Genomic DNA, 21,187 nt, shown 5'->3' on the forward strand with positions numbered 1-21,187 from the left:
TGAATGAAAGCCATCTCCCTAATAAAGACGGAACATTGTTCCCGGCTCTCTGGAGGGCATGCTGCTTCTCTGCCTCGATGAAAAGATGCTACCTTGGCAGACGACGACGCAAGCTTCTTTTTTAGACTCTGCTGCCGTCACTCGATTATGCACTCCCTTTTCAATGAAGGTTCTTTGTAAAGCTTCAGCCATAATGCAACACATTCATCCTGCTCTGCTTTGAAGGGAATGCAGTCATTTCTGTGTGAGTGTTTTTTTTTTTTTTTTTATTTTATCATCCGTCATGGTAGATTCAGGTGACTGTCTCTTATATGAAGACAAAGCGGTGTTGACTTCTCTCCACCTCTATTCAAGGGCGTGTTGTCGGCTATCATTGGCGAGTTTTAACAAACACGTCTCCCCTGGGATGGACCTTTTTAGAGTGGTTGTCCTCAACATTGGAAATTCATAAGTGGGTATGGTGAATGACGTGCAATGCTATACAAACATGACAGTTTACAGCTTTGAGTCAACATTTATAGAAAGAGTCAGCTGTGGAGATGTATGATGCATTCTTATTGATGCTTTACATTCATGCTCTGTTGAGTTTACTTAATGATGAAGACAATGTTATCTATCCTCACAGACAAACAAGAAGTGACTGGTTAATGTGTACAGTATGTGTGTAATATGTTATGTTTGATTTAACTACAGCTTAAACCTTAAAATAAAACAAATGATATGATTGGTGTTGTATTAAAGACCACCTCAACCAAGAGCGAGATATGACCAAATCAACAAGACTATAAGGGACTGCTACAAATTCAAGAATAAGATCAAACCAGACTGAGACAAAGTCAAGACAAGACCCCAGGTGCAAACACACATTACATGGATTTGTGTAAACCAATGAGGCTATTCATATAGATTGTAATCCACATTCAGTTTCATAGTACAGTCAAATCTACACTACTGAGTGTATCTTTAAGTGAACAGCTACAAAAGTGTTGTAAAAATAGAGGTATATTTCAAGGATGGGAATGATCTACTGTTTGCTGTTGTCAAATGCATTTCACCAAAATTCAATTAACCATTATTAATCTTCTTTTGCATGCGTTTAGTATCTGCCCAAACTGTTTTTTCAACACTAACAAGAAAATCAGACTCATCTTCAGAAAATGTATTTCCACTTAAAAGGTTATATGTCCCTTTTTTTTTTTAATATCGGACAATTACTTTTGAGAATGTTTTTAGTGGGGCAAACTCTCCTTTGAATGAGGTAGCTGTAGAACAGGGAAAATAACTTTCAAATATTGTCTGATGTAACACTCCTTGTGTTTTATCAAACAAAAATGTAACTTTTTACAATATTCTGGACTCTCAACGGTGTACATAATAGGAAACTGGACTTTTTGTATTATGAAGTACTGTTCAATGATGCACAGGAATTTGACTGATTTCCCTGCAGTCATTTTCTTGGCTGGCTGTTAAGTGAATTCCTGAGTCCTCTTCGTCTACAAAGAAGACAAGATTGAGAAGAAATGTAGTCGAGTCCTGATGGGGACAACTTCTTCAAAAATGTCTCTAGAGAAGTTTGTTTATGATTCATTGAAGTACATTTAAAATTAATATTCACTCTTCAATACACTCCAAAAAACCCATTCTGATAAAGACACAGCAAGCCGTGAAGCATTAATCATTTTGAATGTAGGTTGCCCAGTGGAGTGAGGTCATGAACAAGGACTTCTTTTGAAAAGTATTCCTTTTCAGTGTTCATTTAACCACTACTTGTACTCAAAACCCATACGCCAATGAAAACCACACATGCCAAGCAACAACATATAAATAGAAATCTTGCATTATCAAGACATTGCAGGGAGGGGCAATTCAAATAGGTATATACTGTTTCCATGGTAAAATAAAATAAAAAGCAGCACCCTGAGCTGTAAGACTGACAGCTGCACAGATATGTGACTTAATATTATTTACGGCTTTCTCGTAAACACCAATTGATTTGATTACATGCTGCTATTGTTTTCTGTCATCAAGGAAACAATTAATGAGAAAAGCACACACTCCAGAGCCTGGTGTGCTCACTGTGCATTTCAGTGTATTTGTGGCTCTATCAATAGCAAAGTGCTCCATGCTTCTACCTCTAAACACTCATTTATACTCTCAGTGAGACTCCTCCGCCTCACACAGAGCACTCTGATGGACCATCAGCCCCCTATCAATGGTCACAAAGCTACTGTAAATGCTAAAGAAAGGCTAACAACCACAATATTAACATGTCCTCCAAATACATTTTCATTCAAAATACAGGCTTAAACCCACAGTATGTAAATTCTGCAACCAGAGGGGTCTCTCAATCGAAACAATGACAAAAGGTGACTTCGAGGCAGGTGGGGCATCATGGGAGTGATTCTCTGTGCTACTCCACCTATAGCCCTGATGAAAACGAAGCGCTTGACAGCCCTAATCGTGATCAACGTACACGTCAATAGGCTTCCCGCTATCTGAGAAATTTTTAAACAGCCTGTATTTTCTTCAGGAAAAAATTGTGTAGGAAATGTTTTTGCAGCCTGGATTATATTTACCTGCAACATTTTTTGTTTTGTTTTTTTGGTAAGTGCAGAAAGGTGGTCGGGGTGGATGAAGGGACTCTTGGTGACAAGGTTGTTTTGCCCCCCTACAGTCTAGGACCCATACATGATAAAGGGGGAGTAGCAGAGAGAACTCCCATGATTCCCCGCTTGCCTCGACTTCATCTTGTCTTGTTTTGTTATTGTTTTGATTGAGCGCCCCCTGGCGGCAGATTTGACATACTGTGCGTTTAAAGCAGGGATGGGCAACTTTAGTCACAGCAAGGGGCCACATTCATTTAATTCTCACTGCCAGGGGGCCAAATTGTAGGATACAAAAACGATTAAAATCAATTATGTCTCAAATTTAACTCAACATATGCCAGTGATCAAATATTATTATGGACATATTCCTGGTTTTCATGATTTCATGGCAGATTTGTCAGGTTTTCTTCATGATTCCAATTAATTGATATGTCAAAATTGACCTGAGGGCCACATTGAGGGTTGATGGGGGCCGCATGTGGCCCCCGGGCCGCCAGTTGTCCACCCCTGGTTTAAAGAGACAGGAATTCTGCATTGCAGAATAATAAAACAAACAGCAGTAATCTAAATCTCTATCAGTAAAACAATCAATTGTTGCAGCTCTACTCGATACATTTGCAACTGATGTTTATTGAAAACTCTTCCTCATTTTTTTATGTCTATAAAAAAGAATCCTTGTTCCCTAGGGACTCAGGATTAAATGACCTTATGTATAATGTGACCAATTAAATTGTTGTTGATTTCCCTGAGGTTGACCTTATTCACTATGTGGTGTTTTACACTCCTCTTATTACACACTTAATGCCAGAGAATCCTCTGTGTATGCAGATTTTTAGTGAAGTCATGGGTCATTATGGGAGCACAAACACAAAAACACACTGATTACAAGTAAGCCTACACCATGAGCTTAAGACTGAGAGGTGTATTCTTTTTAACAGTATTTTTTTTTGACTCTCCAGGTTTAATTACCGGTGCCTAATGCATGCTATTTATTATGCATCTATTTCTGTTAATTAGCATTAATCAAACACTATGAGGGGAGATTATGTGGAGCCAACAGAGCGCAGTGTTGTTTATCTCAGTGCTGAGATAAAGGAGAAGCATTTCAGTGGAAAATGTGAAAAGTAAAGCAGATGCAGCAATGGGAAAGAGTCATGAGTGGAATAACACAAATGGGAAAATTTGAGCTGGCTTTGCAGGACAGAGAAAGAGCAAGCTGATCCAGTGTGCAGAGCAAAAACAAAAAAAACGGCCCTTTGTTGTTACCCAGCTCACATGTTTATTAATTTTGGCATCATGGCCGAGAGGTCAGCAGAGGTGTGTTTACACAAATTCCCCAATTCCCATAATGCTATGCGGGCCATCAGATACTATCATCAGCTTGTTTGCTACAATTAGCATAAAATTATATCATCTACGTTTTTGAAGTGCCTTTGAAACTTTGTTTGCATAGCTGAAATGCTTTGTTTGAATGCATTGTTTAAACACTCAGGCGACCTTTGGATGACCTCAAACATTCAGTCTAAGAACTGCTGATGTGACCTTTGAGCTTTCGGTGGACAAGGGCAGATCTGAAGCAGCTTCACCTGACTAAACCCCCCCAGCCCCACACACACACCACCACCACCACCCACCCACCCACCCCCATTGCAGAGATGTAGCACAATGGTTATTTTGGACAAATGTCACCCCTCCCTGCAGCAGCCGATCGTGTCACCCTTCCTCCCTCCACCCCCACCTGAGTTCAGCGTGAGGTACTCGCATCTCGGTCGGTTTCACTTCCTCAACCCCCATGGCATGAAACGCCTCACACCTGTTTGCATGTTTAGCTTCAAAGTGGGTAAGCACATCAAGTTTCAATTTGCAAACATGAAGAACAAAGTTTACATGCATGCATTAGTCCACACATCTTACTAAATACATGAACAAGCCTTAACACATACACACACACACACACACACACACACACACAATCTTGTAGCACCATCTTTTTTTCAAATGTCATATGTGAAGTGCCCGCATCCCGGAGACAATGAGGGGTATAAGGTTTCCTGGCAAGACTTAGCAGCAACCAAACTTAGAACTGACTCCCTAAGGATGTCGGTATGTGTGTGTGTGCGTGTGTGTGTGTGTGTGTGTGTGTGTGTGTGTGTGTATGTTGATAGGTGGGAGATATACACCAAACAGTAAAATTAGCTTCTTGCCAGCAGTCTCTTGACAGAATGTTCCAGTTATATAATTCATGTGTTCCAGAAGTTGTACGTATGTTGTTGAGAGTAAAATATTTTCGCCATGACTGAATGAGGGTTGTTTTTTTGTTTTTTTTAATGCTATCAGTGATTCCATTTCCATTTTTTGGAACAACTAGTAAGAGTTTTTTTCTTCGAGTTCTTACAGCTACAATGATACTTCAGGAGTTTCATATTGAGCCAAAATCAACGACAATCTTTAGAGTATGAAATTCTTTTGAAGTCCCCAAACATTACCGTACAAAGGCATATTTTCAGCACATATGTTAGTGGGTCCAACTTCTGACAATGTTGTGTAAAAGGTATATATGAACATTCCTAGATTGTCTTTAAGCCTTTTCCAACCGCCAACCACTGCAACGTTCAATTTGAATACAAAGACCAAAGAGGAGGTAAGCTCACAAGGTCACTAAATGCAAAAAGAAGAAAATCTTGGCATACCTTTGGGGTAAGTTGAATGGGATTTCTGTTGAAGCTTTTGCCTTTCTTCTTATTTTAGGCACCACACCAAACTCCTACATCATCCTACAAGAGTCTCATGTTTGACCTGTAAGACAAAAAAGTAATCAGTCTTTATTAAACTCCAGCTCTTGTAAGAACATTAAAACAATTCAAGCCAACGACTTCAGAGTGTTTCAAGTGCATTCATCATCATGTCATCATTATTTGTAAGTGGCTTGTTAAACTGTTTTAAGTCATGGGATGTCCTGAAGAAACAGAAACAAGCTGCTCATAATAAATTAAGCTCATGTCAGTAATTGAAGATCACTTATATAACAAAGGTTATCTTTGTTTTAAGGAAACACAGACTTCAATTTTAGGTTCATTATACCGGTGTTACTCAATATACACAGAGAAACAGGCAAAGGGTGCAAGGATAAACAAATGAAAGACTGGCTTCACACAAACACTGCTGTAAAGTGCCAACAGGGTGTTTTTTTGTCACCACAGATCCATATTTTCAAACCCAAGATGTTCTGAGGTCAAAACACTGATTCTTGCAGTGACAGTAATGGCCAATTTGTGGAAATTATTGCAGTGCTTTGTAAAAAGCTTTCCATTAATTTGAAACGGCTGAGGCAGTACAAAACACAGGCAATTTTGCCTGACTGCTACCCGACAGCTTCCCCCCATCCCCCACCCCTCTAAAATACACTGTTTTTCCTCAATCTTTTAATCACACAGACCTATCAGTATCACAAAGCCGGTTAAGCACCCTGACACAAGCATTTCACGACTTGAACCCAAGAAAACGGTAATTCCAGCAGGCTTGGATTAATCTGGTGTAGAGAAAGACGGAGGTGATGCTGTCTCTTCTCACTGAAGTTGTTGCTGACCTACAGACAGACATGACCATTTCCACTGAGCAGCTCTATCGATAACTTCCACATGTACTGCGTAATATCTTTCTTGTAATTCAAAATAGAGGGGAGTGTGGATAATTGTCAGTGCTATATGGACCCTAATTATTCTGCATTCTACCGTATTTTATATCTATGCACCCTGGTGACACAAAGAGCTCATAAGAATGTTTCCAGGCAAACCAGTCAAGAATGCAAGTTGATATAATTAAATGTTATTCAGGATCAAAACAGAACCACATGAGGCTTCAAATTGCTATTATACTACTGGTAGAGATAGGCAATGTGTGGATGCTACAATTTAATGACTTTTCAAATCGCACACACCAGGACACAACACACCTCTTTGTAGCAGTACAAGACCCTCTATCTCTCTGATCAGAATGATTAGATCACACCAGAACTCCATGATGACAGCTTTTAAACTAAAACTCAAAAAAGCCCAATCACCCAGGCAAGGTTACACGTAGTAAGCACTCAGAGTCAGAGGCTTGTACATGACATCAATCTCTTGGAATATTATGCGATGTACAAAACATAAAGAGTGCAAAAGCTGTAGTTTATTTCATGAAATGACATGTATGCATGTACAGCTTAGGGGTCATGTCAACAATTACAACATGTCAGCATTTATACGATCCACTTAATGCTGTGACTGCCATTCCTAGCAATAATTTTACAGCATTAAGAACAACACCGGTCAGTATAAGCAGTTTTGTGAGATTCTCAGTCAATTTAGTTATGTTAGTATGGTTTATTTTTAATGGGAAATACATCAAGCAGCTTCTCCAAAAAACGAAGGCTTGCATAGCCTACTGTGGAGAATGTTCCTTGTAAAAGTAGCAATATATCAAATTGAATTGTAAACCGTTATTACAGGCTGCAACACACATTTGAATGCTCACTGCAGCCTTGCAGGTAAAGTGGCACTCGTGTGATAAAAGCTACTTTTCAAAGTCATGTGGTATTCCATGAGAATATGTTAGAAACATATCAGCTTAAATATAGCTCACTTAATCATTGCACTCACCGGACACCCTGTTGCTCTCTCTGCCTCTGTCCTCTTGTCTCTCTGCTCCTCTACAAGTACCGGCTTCTCTGCACCTAATGAAGAAGTGAAAAAAACAAAAAAAGGTTTGGGGAATATAAGTTGTTCATTTTCTTGGTGTTCTTGATGAAGCTACATATATACGGGGACAGAAGAGGAAACAACACAATGCAAGGATAATTATGCTGGTTTCCTTTAATTAGCCACCAAAAAACATATTTTAAAATCATAACTTGTATTTCTTTTTTTTTTTAATACAGAGTGCATCCTGATATTCCTCATACATTTGTTGTAGAAATGCCACCTTCACGTTAATATTAATCCACTGTTGTGTAATGACTAGCTTCACTCAGAGTGACTACGGAGGCTGTTCAGTTATTTATTATTCATGATCCTTAATTTTAACGATGATTTCATTGCTCTCACATTGAGATTGATTGCATTCTCTGTGCTTTGAATAAAATTAAAATATATTCTCACTATATTATAATTACACAATTTTTTTCTTATCTGTTGAAGTGCTCTTGTAGGCCTATGTCTATTTTGCATCTAATAAAAACACACAATTTTGGACTATGTTTTGTCTTTCATTGCTTTGTAGTTTGATGTATTAATTTATTTACATTTCATTTATTTTGTATACTGATGCCAAAAACATGTATTTTGTTAACATATTTATTGTGGATCTTTATATTTTTTGGTACTGGGACACATCAGATTATTTGTCATATCTCATCTTATCTGTTCTGTATCAGTGGGGTTTTTTTTCTATCCCAAAGAGAGCATTTGCATATGTTTTAAAACAGACATGCAGTAGAAAAGAGTGGCAGTATACAGTATATTAACACTGCAGTGGGTTATGACAGTTTCTGTGTGCCTTAGGGAAGACGTCACTGGCACTATACAGTTAGTCTCCATGTACAGTCACATGTGTCTGACCATGTGAGAAGAAAAATGTAAGATGAAGTCGTCAATAAAACTGCAGATAATTTTAACAGCACTGAAGCATAAAATCAATTGGAGTACAAGAGCGTGCAACTATTGATTGCAGGGTCATGTCTGGATACAATTATTATCGACAATCGACATGTTACATGAGAAACGTGATGGGGCGACCAAAGCAGAAATTGTCTCATTTACTTTACTGTCCAGATCTCTGGTTTACTTTACTTGTCCCAAAAATAGTGAGAACGATCTGATGAATCGCTGTCCTTCTCATTCCCTGTAGAGAGGACAAAAAAGAATAAGACTAGGGCAGAGAGAGGCAGAGCACAGGGCAAAGAGTGCGACAGTGGCTAAAAATAACCCCTTGTGTAGGCTGTGTGTGTGTGTGTGTGTGTGTGTGTGTGTGTGTGTGTGTGTGTGTGTGTGTGTGTGTGTGTGCGTGTGTGTGCGTGTGTGAAAAATGGGTTTGGGTCTAATCAGAGTCAATCCTTCTTTCTAACTTAACACACAAATCACAAACACATTTGAATACCACTATTAATATCTCCCATCCCTTAACACAGGCGTGTGTGTGCTGATCACACTGACTCTCCTGTGGTGGCTGCTGCCCATGCTATGCATGTCCTCCTCCACAGGGCATTTCATCGCACTCTCTGGAACCAGAAGAGACAAGACCCCATGTTCAGACTAGGGTGGGGGTTAGGCTTCCAGCTCAGACAGAATTAACCAACTCTTGCTCTCGTTTCTATTTCTCCCTCCACCCTCATTCATTTCCCCCAAATCCAGAACAGAATGAATTCCCTGAGAGTTTGAAATTAGAAAATTAACCTTGTATGAACTTATGTGCTTCAATAATTTGGGTTTTGTGTGTCTGCTGGGGCGCCTCAGACACAGCAACATGCCACGGCAGATGGTGCAACACACAGGCAGCCTCTGTCAACACAAGAGAACAGGCAGAAGCGCAAAAGGACATATCGTCACGGAGGAAGAGGAGGCAATCAGGTGAGAGCAGGAACAAGTGTCATTTGTGGTTGAGTCACAGCGCCACCATGTGGTTGCCCATGTACCGCCTCCAGGATCTGCAGAGGGGGTAAAAAAAACACGTGTCATTGATTTTCCACACAGTCAACAAAAGGTTTTTTTTTTGTTTTTCGCTTTGCAATCCATGCAGGGTAAATACACAGCCTCCCATAGTAATTTATCCAAAATACACACATGCATACATGGTCACACACTCATAAGTAAATCCCTGCAGAGCTCTACCTGGCAACGGCATACAAACAGGAATTCTTTTCCCTTTCTGTCTCACACAAAACAACACCTCAAAACCCTGAATCTGTGTGTGTCTACTTGTCTCTGCATATAAAATATAAAAAGTGATGAATAAAACAACTTAAATTGTAACCAAATGTCATCCTGTTGTTTAGCAAACTCAGTGAGCACAGTGAGGAATTTGTTTTGTGAGCTGTGCAGATTAATCAGCATAAATTAAGTCACCCACCAAACACAGCCATGTTGCCATTTTTTGGTGTCCACATCTATATTTTTTTTTCAACAATAATCCCTGTGTGGGTGGCTTGGCTGGCCAAAGGCGCCTATTATGTGGCTATGACGTCCATCGTTTTGATTCCAGACTAGGGACCTTTGTCGCATGTAATTTGCCTCTCCTTTGCTCTATGCTGCTAATCAACACAAATTAGATAATTACAAAAACATTAAATAGTTTTTAAACCTCATCTACAATCACAACCTTTAGATAAAGTCCAGAGGAATCATTAGGAACACACTGTCAAAATTTTATCTTCACATTTTTACAACAGTTTTGCTTACTGCTATCTTAATCTTCGGGCTAAATGTTAACCACAGCATGCTAACAGACTCACATTGGCAATGCTAACATTGTGTTGTTTATCAGGTAGATAGTTAACCATGTACGGCTTGCTAATTTAGCTTGAAAGCATGCTAGCATTTGCTAACTAGCACTACACACAACCTTTTTTTGTTTGTAGTTTTGAATGTAGGCTTATTCACCATGAACTTAGTCTTTAAGGGTTTTTTATTTCAAACGTTACACAATGACAAATAAACATGTGTGTAGTCTACACAATTTTAAGGGCCAGCCTTTGAGACAATTATAAACAACAATTGCAAAGATTTGTGCAACACTTTGTGTCCTGTAGCTGTTGAGATTTTTCTCTTGACCAATGACAGGCCAATCATTATATCCATTAACAGCTACAAACATAATACTTTTACCTCTCAGTCCTTCATACATTCACATTTGAGCAGCATGCCTGGCAGCGAGGCAGACACAGAAGATTTGCTAATGACAGAGATGAGATAAGTCACGGAGATAGTGAGGGGGAAGACTTCTTTCCTTCACAAATACAAGTTTATGCAATGGGTGTCATCTCCATTTCACTACCCTCTGCCCTTCAGACACACATCAATGCATGCTGAAACTAAGAGGGGACATGGAAGATAAATGCCAACCCAAGGCAATTTCACAGTCTTTTCTCTTCACACATAGGATAAATTGACTAGCTGTCTGCAGAGCCACATCTGATAGTATTAGATCTCCATCTTGCTTATTATTTAAAAAATCACTGTAAAATATATTGCATTGCCTCCTGCTGTTGGCATAGCCCCAAACGTTTAGCTCAGCCTAGCTCAAACAGTGCTAACCACTATTGCTAGGCTGAAGGAGAAAGTTGCCATTCAATCCTGACAAGAATTTTCCCGAACGTTCACTATTGAGTTTTTTAGACGTGCCGGTGGCCTGGCATTGTTTTTCTCTGGACAGAACTATTATATAGGCTTGCTGTTTACGTAGCCTCTATGTGTTAACAAAAGCTAACCGTTTCTGGCTGGAATTTATTTTTTGATACACAGATCAATTAATAAACTAGTGGTGACTGTTTTTTGTTTAGAATACCAAACAAATAAATGTTTAATCATTCAATATTGGAGGCACTATAGCAGAATCTCCAGACAGAGCTAACCCAATAGACCAGCTGTAATTCTCCAGTCTCTTTACTTAACCGAGCTCACTGTTCAGAAACGTATTATCTAATCAATGCAAATAGAATATTTAACGAAGGGGGTAATGGCTCCTGAAGAATGATAATGTAAGTGGGGACCATTTAAGAAAGACGACAAAGCGAGCGGAGAGAGCATCGAAAAACACTTCCAAGGCTGCGTCTTCTGTAGGCACTGAGTGAAATGTCCTTGCTGGGACTTAAAAATGTTCTTAGATGATACTAAATTGACTGAATTTCAAGAGCTAAGCTGAAAGAGATGATGGAAGCAACCACTGGACATGATTAGTGTGAGTCAGGTCTGTCACGACAGAAAGGATGAAACAACCACTTATTACTTGCGTTACAGAAATGTTTAAGGTTACAGTTCTTTACACCACAGTTTTTTAAGTTTTTTATTCAAACTACTTGATTTGCGAGATAGTCAGGGCCAGACTACAAAGTAAGTTCTTAAGTAAAGTTATATTGAAGAAAAAGTAGCTGAGGTTACACAATTGAGGTGTAAACAGCTCAACACAGTGTTCAGGAGCAACCAAAAGTGGAATGGTTTAATGGACGCTTTAACCACCAGCTCCTTGACAGATTGTGGCAGCTCCTTTCTATTCCTGGAAAGAGAGCAATTACCCTGATGGACGAATGAGAGAAAAATTGAAGGAAAGAAAGGACTGTTTGTTCTGCCTGGGAATGGGAGAAGGAGTGGGGATGAATATAGTTTGTGTGGTTGAGAGAACGTATAAGCGTTGACGGACTAGAGATGATTTCACAGAAATTGACCATGTAAGAGTCTTTCAGCGTGCGGAAGAAAATAGGAAGCAAAATGTCAATCCTTTGCAAATTCTGTCCATTTCTTGATGAGTAGGAGGATGGAATTTGAAAATAGACTGTGCACCCACATGTCCTTGTCTACTGTTTTGTTCATTTAATAACTGACCTTTCACAAATATGGGAAAATAAATGAGTTGTGACATTCAACTAAGCTCATGCCTCCACCTCCAACGCTAATCATAACCACTTTAGATAGACAAACACAAAGATGGTTGAAGGGGCTGGTTGTTTATGAGTGTCTTTTTGGCCCAGAGAGCCATATCATTTGCATAATGATGGGTGGAAAATATGCTTGTTAAAGGGAACAGACTAATTGGGATATGACAGAGAAATATTAGCAAAGAATAAGAGATTTTACCCTGGAGTGAAAAAAACACCCTGTTATCTCGTCTAAATGATCCAAATAGTTGTAAATTAAATCCAAACATAACATCATGAATCTTTTAACGTTCATCCACTTTCCTTAATATGTTTACTCTTCAATAAACAGCAGCTGTGTAGTTAATTCAAGTTGCACTGTGTCCAATCTGAGGGGTTTATAAGTTGAGGTGAGTGAATCAGCAATGTTTCACATGACATGGCATTCCAGCATTCACAATGACGACTAAACAATGAGCAATATAAACTGTCTGGGCCTAATCTGAGCAAATGGAAAAGGAAACGCAAAATGTAAACAGTCAAAATCCACTCAAGCTACCCTCAAGCCAGAAAAACCTGTTCCTGATTACAACAGACTGCAGACCAAGTCATAAAGTACTACAGTAAGAACTGAAGCCTGCCACTCAACTTTATGACTTCAATGCACAGGCTAATTTAGTTAAGGTGTTATTGTTCGCATTAATAAGTCCCTAATTGACTTTTGCTGTAATTATTACTTATATATTCTTGAGCTTTTAATGCCTTTATTTGAGAGACAGGAAAGTGGATAGAGTTGGAAATAAAGGGAGATTTCATTGGGCCAAGCCAAATGATAGCTGATTCGCGATTTTCCTCTGTTTTCAGTCCTTATGCTAAGCTAAGTGGCTCTAGCTGGTGCCTTTGATTGAACAGAAAAATTAACAGAGTGGTGCCTATTTGTTCTAGACTCTGAATCTTTGCTGTTAAGTCACATGTAGAATAATACATCATGTTATATTTACAAAAAAAGAAAAAATTCTACCTCCCTAACGATGAAGTTCTTCAGATATCAAAAGCAGAAAATCGGTCTACTTGAATACTCCTCTTAGTCTAACAAACTGCCAGAAAGATATCCATCCATACAGAGTGTTCTCTTTTTGTCAAACTTTATCAATTTCTTTAACAGGCCTGGTAGAACTAAATGTGCCATCAATGTTAATTAACTACCTTACTTAAGAGCTTTTCTCACTGTTATTCCCTTAATTACTTTACTTGATTAAGTATTAAAAATGCTGCTCAAACCCATTAAGCAGACTCATAGATGATTCTAGTGCCAGCTCACTCAGTGTACTCGGCAAGGTGAAGAGAGGGACTGAACTGCTAAATCATGATGTAAATAATGTTTGGGCTCTTTGGTGCCATGGTTCAAGGACACCTTTTAATAACCAGTCCATTGTCAGCTTCTTCCACCGACCATTTCTTTCCTCTCCAGCTGATACTTCCCTTCAACCAACGTGCTACACATCCAAATCTTCACCTCCTCAGATTCATCTTCCTAATTGGCTAACTAAGGACTTAAAACAGAATTTAGACAACTTTGATTTCATTTTTTTTATTGATTTAAAATTCAGATATGCCTATAATCTCTTTGATGCATTTTTGATGAGCTTTTTGGCCTTCTCCTACACCATCTGCATTTCTTACAAGTAAATGTCTTGCCTTTTTACCTGTTACTGTGGATAAAACATTTTAATTTCATTTCAGTTTTTCTCCCGTCCTAAAGTGGGTAACTAAATAAATGTGAAGCAGGTTAAAGTGGGATAAACCATGTAATGTATATTCATCCAATCAATTCAATATTAGAAGTGCCAAATAATATAAGAATGTACCTCAGGACACTACAGTAAAGCATATAGACATAATTATTTGTTAATATGTACAGACACCCAACATTTATTCATATGACAACATTGACAACATTGTAAAGAAAAATGTACTTTGAACAAGCAGAAACCTCGAGCAGAACCAGACTCATTGGTGCCATGACTGAATATGATACATGCACAGTATATATATTTTTAAAGATATTTTGGGCCTCTTTGCCTTTATTAGATAGGACAGCTGAAGCGAGACAGAAAGGTTGAGAGGAGAGAGTGGGAACGACATGCAGCAAAGTGCCGAGCTTGGTTTCAAGAGCACTGCCGCTGCGATGATATAGCCTCTGTACAGGGAGCAACACAACCACCCGGCTATCCAGCGCCCCAAAATGTGTATGTTTTTCTGCACCTCACTGATTGTCATGTAGTTGTCTCTCTCCTGTTTCTGCTGCATGTGCTGTCTCTCCTATACTTGTTGACAATTCTTGAATATTATGTTTCAGTTTGAGCAGAACAGAACAGTTTGTCAGATGAAAAATTGTAACATTTCATTTGTTGTGACAGATTATCAGGGCTACACAGAAATTGATGACGGACTTTGATACAGATTCAAATCAACAAGTTGAAATTGTTCTTTGGGGGTAGGTCAGAGATCTGCCAACGTCTTTGGATAGAAGATAGATAGACAGAAGGCAAATTATGGCTTAAAGTCTTCAAGTGGTAAAGGTTTGTCTTCATCCACAAGCTGCTGCAGGATTGTTTGTATGCTGCTGCTCTGTCACTTTCCCATTTATTCTCACACATCATCTTAGGAAAGTGAGTCCGTGTGAGTCATCCTTCAGAGAATGTAGCAAAAATCAATTTTCTTCTCTTTTTTTTCTTTCCTGGCAGCAGCGACGCAGAGTAAGCATGGTCTATTCAAACAGTTTTTGTCCCCAAGGTTCACATCGTTCTTGGAGAAACTCGTCCTTTGTTGTTTGGAAGGTTTGGACATTTATTGTTGCCTCTTGAATGTATGTGCATGTATTGATCCCATGTGGCGTTTACTGTCCACACAGAGACGAAGAGCCAATCGACGCGAGACATTTATATGTGTCGTATGCATGTGCACGCTTTAACGCAACATGTAAAAGAAAAGTAATCTATCCATGACAGACTAGTGTGTGTTTATGTGTGTGTGACAGTTTGTCTCTATGATTGCCCCTCTCTGCCTGTTTGCACTGAGTGACAAATGGCTGACAGGCGGCATGTCCAGCAGCGGGTGATGGGTTGAGGGGGAGCGGGCTTGTATCGTCCTTGGCTCTCTCATCGTATCGATCGCCCTCCATCTTATTAAGCTCCTGCCAAAACTCACAGCTCGGTATTGACTTGAGCTTATTATACCTCATTTTATACCAGTAGCACAACAAAGTCCGAACAAAGCAGCTGCCTGCAAGAAGAATCGGCTCAAATACTTTTAATGCTCAAGTGTTTTTAATCAAAAGATAGACTGATTTACAGAGAATACTGATCTTCTTTGAGGAGGCCAAATCCACCCAAGACAATTCATTCACTGAGAAAAAGACGTAATTAGTATTGATAGAAGCTACTACAGCTTTTGTTCAGTTTGGAATTTAAGTCTAGTAAGACAAAATCTATGCTTCAACATGCATCAAGCAAAACGTATGAATGAAAGTTTGAGGACCACTGATTCAGAGCATAGGTTCCCAAAACGTTTGGTTATTGGAGCCTAACCCTAACCCCTAATGAAACTAACCTGTTCGACTGATAAATGACTTTGTTTTTCTTGGCTCTTTTTTAAGTAAATCAGGACCCCTTAGTGTTTTCAGTGACTCTGATTCAGACCCCAGAGTCTGTGACTACGAGACAACCAACAAAACTATTTTTTGAGGCATTCCAGGACACAACATGGGAAGGACATCAGACTAACTTAAAGCTCCCGTTCGGACATTTTAGCTGGTTATTAAAGATTAAAATGAATACTCACAATATGACTTACAAAACCAGACCATCAGACTCATTCCTACAGCATTATTTTGTCTCTAACCAATGCGAGTGGGAAGTTGTCATGAAAGGCCGTTTACAACACAATGCAGAAACAACCTTTGTTTACAATTTCCACCGCAAGATAAGATCAGACGCCCTTTTCAGACTGCAATTCCCACAGCTGCGCTGCGACGAAGCTCTGCAGTCTTTACGCCTGAAGACATTCATATTGATTCTGCAGCCGTGTAATATTGTTTTCCCAATCAATCAATGAATGAACATTGCTTGACGGAATTGCAGAAGAGCGAGAGAGCACGGCACAGCGGGAGCTCCTCATACACTCATAGTTCGACGTGCACACACACACAGCGCTGTTCTCCCCTGCTGTCTCTGCCAATCCCGTCTTCATATTGAAGGATAAACGTCACAGGGGCGTGAATATTGGCCTTGAAACAGCAGCCTGACTAGGACTAGAGGAGAGATAGGGTGTACTTTGTTGTCCACAGGGGGCGCCAAAATTGACTGAATGTTCCTCGCAGAAGCTTGTGCACAACACTATTTTAAATCTTGACTGCTTCACCTTTCCCTCACTCAAATCAAGAGACAAATGTTAGTGGGTGTCATTTTTCTTATTTAAATCATTTTTTTAGCCTGAACAGTGATTAGAAGCTATGACACAAGCTTCTTTGTTATCAAATGTTATTTACCATCACTCTACCATCACAGTGATGGGATGACATGCAGTCATCATATGGGACATATAGGCTGTTATTAGCTTACAGAACTATGAGGGAGTCATTTTAGTAAATAGGTGGCATAGGAATAACACTGCTAGGTCTCAGAGCATTGCTGCCAACTTGTAGCTCCATAGATGTGTAACTTAAGAGTTGTAGGTTTGCATTTGGAGTGAAGAATATAGAAGAAATGGACGTTAGATTTTCATTTTTAGAGTTGGTGTCTTCAGCCTTACCAGAAGTCGAAAGTCACTTCAAGAGTCGTGAGACATAATCTGTACACTGAACCATAAAATCACGGGTCTATAGAGTCCAGAGAGGCAGAGGTGGTTTTATAAATGTTCACAGCTGCTGAGAGAGTTCTGTATCTACAGGCTAAGTTCAAAGTTAAATTGTTGGAGTTGACATGCTGTGCAGGTACGAACTCAACCATCTGTTGTTTACACTCTGCTGCCCTCGACAATATGTGACAATGACACAGCTGCCTCTAACTCTGCGGTGACATGGACAGCGGGAACAATGAGCGCAGCCTCTGATCTCTTCTTCACTTTTCAACACTTTTATGGAAGTGGTGACGATAATGATTTCTTCTCTCTTATCTAAATGACAGAGGAGGGTGTAATAAAAGAGCACAGCTGCGAGTCATTATAGTCTTGCATTAAGAACAACAAACTTAATTTTCCTGTCCTGTCTTTGACATGACTAATCATCACTTCTTGAGACAGAACATAAATCATGAGAGGCACCTGTTGCGGTTGAAGCACGTCATGGTGTGCTGACAAAGGTTAATGAAAGTCATAATAAAACTTAAAGAGAAGCCTGAAGAGAGGGAGTCATTACAGACACTTAACTGTCAAAACACTCGCTTAAACACGTTTAAACAACTTATCTAAATTCATCTGTGCAGGAAGGAACAGGGTTACAAACTACTATGAGATTTAACAGCATATTGTGCCAAAAAAATCTAATTGGAAAAGCATAAAAGAGGCAATTACTCCTTGTAAATCTATCTTGCAGATGACGATATTGGAGTGTTAAAAAATATACCACCTAGGTTATGGTCGGACAGAGGGGGAAAAGCTGACACCACAGCGAGAGAAAGAAGCATTACTGAGCCAATAAGGAGTAAAGATGCAGTCTCATAGAGTCTACATTAAAGAATACATCACAGATAGATTGGAAGCAATATAGACTGCAGCACAGCCTCAGCCTTCAAATGCACTTTAAAGCAAAAAGAGTATATGCACACAGGGCAATGTTGCTAGGCAACACAGTAGGTTGTGTAGTTCTTATCATCCATCATTGAGTGTGTTGATGTACTCACCTGTCTGAAAGGCATTCTGTGAGTTCTGTCGATACAAAGCCGTCCTCGGTCTAGTTTGGTTGAACTTCTGGCGTTGATATTGTCTTCATAGCAGGATCTTAACAGTCCAATCAGCCTGTTCAGTCCACTGTGCTCCTCCAATCTACAAACATTTTGAGCTGAAACACGCTGTGCAGCTTTTACAGGGAAAAAGGACAGCCAAACAAAGAGACCTCACTCACATCATGAAAGGTACAACTTTCTTGAACACATGATTCAATGTTGGAGGATTAATCATTAGCATGTTAGCGAACCCAGAATGCAACATTGTGGGTGTGTCTGATTTTGTTCACTTAGCGTGCTAGCAGGGTGGTGCAACAACAACAAAAAAACATCCAATGTGAGCTCATTCAAATTAAAAATAAATAAAAATACATTCAAACTCTTTCCATTTGAATGTTTGTCTTCTCAAGGCTCAAGAGAACTATAATCATAAACTATAGAACGATGATACTGCCTCACACATATAAGCAGAATATTTGTATTCTTCTGTCTAATGTCAAACATGTTAATACTTACATATGAAAACCAATAAGCATAAAAATGTTTCAACAACAAATATTTACAAGATGTTAGTTTTTATAATCCACTGTTTATCCTCCCTCTTACCGTCATCCACCAATCAGCAGCCGACCAGCTGACCTCCTAACCTCTTATGAAACACAGTCTGACATTAGAAACCAGCAGTCACACTATAATGTAGTGATGTATAAGTTTAGATTGACAGTCAGTGTATGTGTGTGGGAAAGAAAGAGAGAAAGAGAGAGAGAGAGAGAGAGAGAGAATGAGATTAGCACAGGAGTGATCAATGAGAACAAGATCAAGGAATGAGATGCCAGCTGTGTGTATTTTGATTGAACAACTATAATGCAGTACACAAAAACACCAAAAAAAAAGGTACATAATGTTAATGATAAAGAAAGAGCGGAGAAATTTATGCAAATCCTATCAGTGTCTCATCAGTGTCTTTATTGTCCCACAGGGGGAAATTAGATTTTTACCAGGAGCACACAGAAGACAACAAAATATAAGGACAACATCAACAGTAAAATAAAGACTAAAAAAAAAAAAAAAAATCAGACAACACTACACAATGTTAAACAATATAAAACATCTCAGTAATATCAGTCAAGAGCTTATACCAGAATGAAAATGTTTAACTTAGTTATTAAAAGTGCAATTAAAGTGCAAAAAGAGCAACCTAAGGGCTAATTGCTATTTAATATATTAATCGGACTGGGGACAATAGAAAAACCATACTTTTTAAATGCATGTGTATTGGTAAGAATGTCTTTGGTAAGTCAGGTGAGGAAGCACTGTATTGGTGTCTTTATGTAGGATTTTTGTCTCTGCCAAAATGGTTTTGGATTGGTCTCGGGGTAATTTAAACCACACCAAACTCTAGCTAAAGTAACCTGGTGTTCATCTGATCTCTGTTTAAAAGCACGGAAAGGGAAGACAATTAAAAGAGGCTTTGTTGAAGTTAGCTTCGCTCTGAGGTGCATGCTCATGTATCAAACTGAATCCCACTCTCAGTATAAAGCAGGTTTGTCTGTTTGTGTCCTTGACATAGTTAGAGGACTGTCACCGCACGCTGCAAATTCCAGCCCTGGACACAGCGTCAGTGTCACTCTCTTCGCTACCTGCCCATTCCCTGAAACTGCTGGGTCAACGGCCCTGAATGTCCTCTGCCCAGCCTCTGCAGACAAGCAAAGTGAAATGGGGGAATGTGGACAGAAATAGATGTGGCACAAACCTCCCTCAGTTCCTTGCCTTGAACTGGTTTGACTAATGAGGCAGTATAGCAGAGGGGTTAAGTCCCAAAGGGCGTACAGGATAACTTCAGCGCCCCCTTCTCCTTGCCCTATTTTTTTTCTTTTCATGCTAGTGTGTGCCTGTCTGAGTGTGCTTTAATGTGAGTGAAATGCTTACCTCGGGCTGGGCATGGTTAGCTTTCTCTATTTGGGTCACAACGCTCTAATGGATGACTAAAGTAGGACCAGCACACTGTCTTATATTAATCACCCTCATATTTGCAGGGAGAGAGAAAATGCACACCGGAAGAAAAAAACAAAAAACATTAGCCCAATAAATTAGTGAAGAAGTCGACTTATTTGACCCAAAGATAAACTGGTGACGTAAATCTTGGAGAAACAAGCTGCTAACCACAAGGAATTTTTATTCAATCCCAGACAGACTCGATAATGTGAACTCCAAACTGCTTCACTGGAGCTGCTTGGGGCGCACTCACACTAGAGCAATGTGAGTGTGTTGTGTCCAGTGTTGGACTGGGGAGGGGGGGGGGGGGGGCAATGGTGCTTCAGCATGGTACAGGGCAGCTGGGCCTAGAAGAGAAAATACATGCCGGCAAAATAATCCTGACAAACAAATATTAGGAAAAACAAAAAGCTTGAGTTGCTCCTGGAATTTAGGACACAGCGAAAGAAGGTTAGCTTCAACCAAATATGCTTGACACATACAGTATGTGTTAAAATAAAAGCACCTGCTCCTACCAATAATTCAGACAACAACCAAGAATATGTGCTTGTATAAAATGTTTTGTGTGTGCACGTGGCTCTACATGTACCCAGACTGCAGTCAGGGTTAGATGTTCCCTTAAGTAATACGATTGTTTGTGTGTCTGTTATCACTCTGAGTGTCAGGAGGTTAACATGACCACCTGACCTTAACAATGACATGACCTTTTTTTCAAATTCAGTTTATTCAGATTCCCTGAGCAGAGCGCTGCAGTTATGTAATCCGGAAATCATTTTAGCAATCATAACATGTTAGTGGCAAAATATATCAGAGCTAGCACTATGGGTGTAATGTTGAGAATGTTTACCTACATGCGTCATTCATTTCAGGGAAGAGAAAAAAAAAAAAAGATTTCCTGAAACCAGAAGATGGCTGCAGTGACAATCCTTCTGCTGCCACCTACTGTACGGGAAAATACCTACACTCTGATCAGCTTTTATATCAACTGAAGGAACGGTTTGGTGCGTTAAAAAAATTGTCCAACAAGAGGTAGATTCAAC

General features: G+C 39.5%; 1 long non-coding RNA gene across 1 annotated transcript in view; it reads right to left on the minus strand.

Annotated features, from left to right (window-relative positions):
- LOC136177636 (uncharacterized) overlaps window positions 1-12,911 on the minus strand; it is a 39,720-nt gene extending 26,809 nt beyond the window's left edge. The window contains exons 1-2 of the long non-coding RNA XR_010665135.1: window positions 7,247-12,911; window positions 5,297-5,402 (exon numbers count right to left, since the gene is read on the minus strand). This is a non-coding gene — a long non-coding RNA (uncharacterized lncRNA). The remainder of the gene's footprint in view (window positions 1-5,296; window positions 5,403-7,246) is intronic.
- Window positions 12,912-21,187: the final 8,276 nt, after the last annotated feature.

Source organism: Labrus bergylta, chromosome 23, assembly GCF_963930695.1.
Source record: "Labrus bergylta chromosome 23, fLabBer1.1, whole genome shotgun sequence".
Classification (NCBI taxonomy): Eukaryota; Metazoa; Chordata; class Actinopteri; order Labriformes; family Labridae; genus Labrus; species Labrus bergylta.